Source organism: Cryptomeria japonica, chromosome 4 (assembly GCF_030272615.1).
Source record: "Cryptomeria japonica chromosome 4, Sugi_1.0, whole genome shotgun sequence".
Classification (NCBI taxonomy): domain Eukaryota; kingdom Viridiplantae; phylum Streptophyta; class Pinopsida; order Cupressales; family Cupressaceae; genus Cryptomeria; species Cryptomeria japonica.
In genome coordinates, this window is record NC_081408.1 from 592,294,206 (window position 1) to 592,299,210 (window position 5,005).

A 5,005-nucleotide genomic window follows, 5' to 3' on the forward strand; every position below is an offset into this window, starting at 1 on the left:
ACAACAAGGACAAACCAAAAAGGTTCAGGAAATTCATAGGAGGAAATCGGAGAAACTATTTTGTGGCAGTTGATGAAGGTGTCACAGATGAAGAATCAGAGGATGAAGAAAATGAAGATATTGTGTTTGTTGCTATCAAAGAAGATGTGTCAGACAAGAAGGCTCTTGTCTCTCGGTTTGATAATTCTAATGAGTGGATCATTGACAGTGGTTGTTCTCACCATATGACTGGTGACCGGAGCAAGTTTCTATCCTTGGAGGAGTATAATGGTGGTGTGGTTAGCTTTGGCAATGATGCACCATGCATGGTCAAAGGCAGAGGGTCCATCTCTCTGAATGGAAAGAGTAGTGCTGACAATGTGTATTGGGTTGATGGTCTCAGACACAACCTTCTGAGTGTTGCCCAGCTGAATGACAATGGCCTCACTCTAGAATTCAAGAATTGAGTTTGTAGAATCAAAGGAAAGAATGGTGAATTGGTGGCCATCGACATGCAGACCAAAGGTAACCTATTTCATCTGAATGCAAATATAAGTACATGTCTTATGGCTAAATTTGATGATAGCTGGATATGGCATAGGAGACTCTACCATGTCAACTTTGATAACATTGTGAAGGCCAGTAAGATCAAGGCAGTTAGAGGGTTGATGGTGCTAAGCAAACTAGATAATACCTTGTGCAGAGAGTGTCAATTGGAGAAAATGTCTTCCTCAACCTTTCAAGGTAAATCTTTCACTGCTAACAACTTGCTTGATCTTGTGCATACTGATTTGTGTGGTCCTATGAAAACTAGAAGTGTGCAAAGTGATAGGTAGTTCATGATTCTCACTGATGATTGCTCAAGAATGATGTGGGTCACATTCTTGAAAGACAAGTCTGAAGCCTTTGTAAAGTTCAAAGATTTCAGAGCATTAGTGGAGAAGGAAAGTGGTAAAAGGATCAAGTGCCTGAGATCTGATCAAGGAGGGGAATTCACTTCTAGTGAATTCAACAAGTACTGTGAAGAACATGGCATCAAGAGACAGCTGTCTACCCCCCCGACTCCACAACAGAATGGCCTAGCAGAGAGGAATAACTAGACTATGGTTGAAGCAGCTAGAACCATGTTGATTCAAGGGAAGGTAGCTAACACCTTTTGGAGAGAAGCAGTGAGCACTGCAGTCTACACAATGAATCGGGTACTCATCAAGAAAGGTAAGGATAAAACTCCTTATGAGTATTGAACTGGTAAGACGCCTGTGGTTAGCTACTTTAGAGTGTTTGCTAGCAAATGTGACATCAAGAGGAGTGAACACTAGAGCAAATTTGATGCAAAATGTGATGAGGGAATATTCCTAGGGTATTCCACCAAGAGAAAAGCTCTCAAGTGTTTCAACAATAGAACTCAGAGAATTATGGAAAGCATCAATGTAAGAGTTGATGAAACCTCTGAGAAAACTAAGGAAACCGGTAGTGAGCAAGCGGGAAGTGAACCGGTTGTAACCTTCTGGGAACCTGTTGTCAATCAACCGAGTACCAGTAATAGTGCTCCTACACTGGTAGATGTAGATATTGATACTGATGGAGATGAGGATGAAGAAGAAAAGCAAGAGGAATCTATCAAGACCAGTCCTCGATATGTCAAGCTGAATCATGATCCTAAGCAGATCATAGGAGATAAGGATGCAGGAATCTTTACAAGAAGAAAGGTCAGAGAAAACTCATGTATGATCTTTGAATTTGAGCCTAAAACATTCAAAGAGGAACATAAAGATGAAGATTGGATCAAGGCAATGGAAGAAGAACTTGACCAAATAGAGAAAAATGGTACATGGTCTTTGGTACCCAGACCGGAGCATAAAAATGTCATTGGTACTAAATGGGTTTTCAGAAATAAGCTAAATGAGGATGGCACAATGACTAGAAACAAAGCTAGACTGGTGTGCAAAGGATATGCCCAAGAAGAAGGAGAAGACTATGGAGAAACCTTTGCTCCTGTAGCCAGATTGGAAGCAGTTCGTATGCTTCTTGCATATGCAGATTTTAAAGGTTTCAAGGTATATCAAATGGATGTAAAATCTGTATTCCTAAATAGTGTACTTGAAGAGGAGGTATATATAGAGCAACCAGATGGGTTTGCCCTATCTAAAGACAGTGACATGGTACATAGGCTACATAAAGCCTTATATGGTCTAAAGCAGGCACCTAGAGCATGGTATGAACGCCTGCATTCCCATCTTGTGAAGATTGGATTTGAGAGAACAAGTGAAGATAGCAATATCTACTTGAAGTCTGAAGGAGATTAGATTCTGATCTGTGAGGTATTTTTTGATGACATTATCTTGGTGGAGATGACAAGATGAGTCATGAATTTGCAGATGAGATGAAGAAAGAGTTTGAGATGTCACTCATAGGGGAGATTAAGTTCTTCATGGGACTGCAGATCTACCAGCGAAAGATGGAATCTTTATCACTCAGTCCAAGTATGTCAAAGAGGTGTTGAAGACCTTTAGCATGGAAGATAGCAAACGGGTCGGTACATCAATGGTAACCGGTTGTAAACTATCCAAAGAGGATGACTCAGCATTGGTTGATGAGAAGGAATACCGATCAATGATTGGTAAATTGCATTATGCAGTGCATAGTAGACTGGATATTGCACATGCAGTTGGCATTACTGCAAGGTTCCAGAAAAGTCCAAGAGAATCCCACTTGGTTGCAGTCAAGTGGATTATTAGGTATCTGAAGGGAACTGTTGACTATGGATTGTGGTATCCATATAGCAAGGATTTCAACTTGAAAGTGTTCACAGATGCTGATTGGGCTGGTAATGTAGATGACCGAAAGAGCACAAATGGCTCATGGATGAGTAAGAAGAAGAGTTGTATCTCTCAGTCTACAGCGGGAGCAGAGTATGTTGCAACTTTCATGAACTGCACTCAGACAATTTGGATGAAGCATGTATTGAATGGCTTCAAAGTTCCTATATTTGAACTAATAAGTATATTTTGTGACAATACTAGTGCAATTAATATATCCAAGAATCCGGTTTTACATTCTAGAACCAAGCACTTTGAGCTTAAGTATCATTTCTTGAGGGAAAAGGTTCAGAACAAAGAGATTGCACTAGAACATGTTTCCAGTAAGGAGCAGTTAGCAGACATATTCACCAAGCCTCTCCCAAAGACTACATTTATATACTTAAGAGGTGAATTAGGGGTACTGCCCCTTTAGGAGGTGAACTAAAGTTATATGCTCCACATCAGTCATGTATTTCATAGTCAAATCTTTCTTCAGGATTGATATGTTGAAGGGTGCTACTCCTCAGGGGGAGCAACATAATGGAATAGGGAAGCTTGTGCCTCCACTTTGGCATTATTGTCAAAGGGGGAGAAGAAGAGAAGTAGAGAACATATCTGTAGAAACTGGGGGGAGAAGATGTGAAGAAGATGTGAAGCGGAGAGATATCTTTGTATATTGCCATCAATGCCAAAGGGGGAGATTGTTGGCATTATGTGAATCGGTATGAGGACATAATGACATTGTATGTTGTCATTGATGTCAATATATTGAAGAGGTGTGAACTGGCATATGTGAGAACCAGTATAACACTGTGAACCGGCGTTCGTGCCAAAGTGAAGCGATGTGTTTGTTCAAGGTGAACCAACATATGGTTATAGGAACTAACACATGGAAGCGTTGTATGACTACTGGTTGGTAGTCTCAACTTCAAGGTTTCCAGTTGAAGTGCTTCAAGCCTGTGTGGCTCAACCGATGACTTTGTGTGATGAGTTAGCATTGTAATGAAGAACAAATCATGTTGCCACGTCAGCCTTGTGCACGTGAAGGATCTTGCATGAAGGAGATTGTTCCTATCTACCTTGGAAATGTGCGAAGTCTGCAAAACGGTGATAACGTGTGATGGGTTATCAGCCGCCGTGAAATCGATGAAAATAGACGATGGAGAATGTCTTGAGATTGGATCAAGGCTGTTGCATTTAATACAGTGTTCTCAATGGTTAGGATTGAGCCATTTGAATTCCTTAACCTAACAAGTTTAGGGTTTAGGGTTTATGCTACCGACCTATCTGTTTTCCTATAAGGTTGATGTTGTGATTCTTTCTAGGGTTGTTGGCAAAAGTTGTGTGTGTGTATCCAAGAGAAGGGATACGTGATTCTTGCCAGACCAAAAGGAGAGAAGTGATACCTGTAGAGTGTAAGTGCAGAAGGTGAAGAGGAGCTTAAGCGGATCTGCATTGGCATTGAGTGCTATTACCAGATCATTGTAATACCTATTGATTTCTAACCACCTCAATAGTTGGAAAATCCCTTAACAGGGTAGCCTTAATCGGCTTGTTGTAAATCCTTTAACAGGGTAATTCAAAGCTATTGAGTTCAAAATCCTTTAGCTATTGAGTTCTTGAAATCCTCTAACAAGGTAACCTTTAACAAGGTTTAACCCTTAACCAGGTATTGTAGCCATCCCTAAACCGGGTGATCCCTAACAGGATCAGTTCCTAGCAGAACCTATTGTAATGTCTCTAATCGGACAAGTCTTCTAATAGAGCGGACTTCCAAAGAGTAAAAAAATAGCTTGTGGGTATTCATCCCCATCGTGGTTTTTTCCCAGTTTGGTTTCCACGTGAAAAATATGTGTGTCGTGTGATGCTTTTATCTTGTGATGCTTTTCTATTGTCTGTCAAGCATATGATGGTTTTGTGTTTTATGCCTGTCAATAAAACATGTTGAAGTAGCTGTTATTATGATCTAATGATAGATTACCTATTTATGCATAAGGGTGAAATGGTAGTGTAGTCTTGAGTTGAGTGAAAAGCTAAGTGAGTAACCGGTTAATGCTTGTCTCATACATTCTTAGCTTTACCAGTTGCAGTCTGTTTCAAACCGGTGTCACTGTCTGCCAGTCATTTGAAGTGTCTGCTGTTAAACTGGTTTAGGACTGTATTTTTTTCTGTACTGATTCACCCCCCCCTCTCAATACTAGTTTTGTACTATTCGCTCATCATTG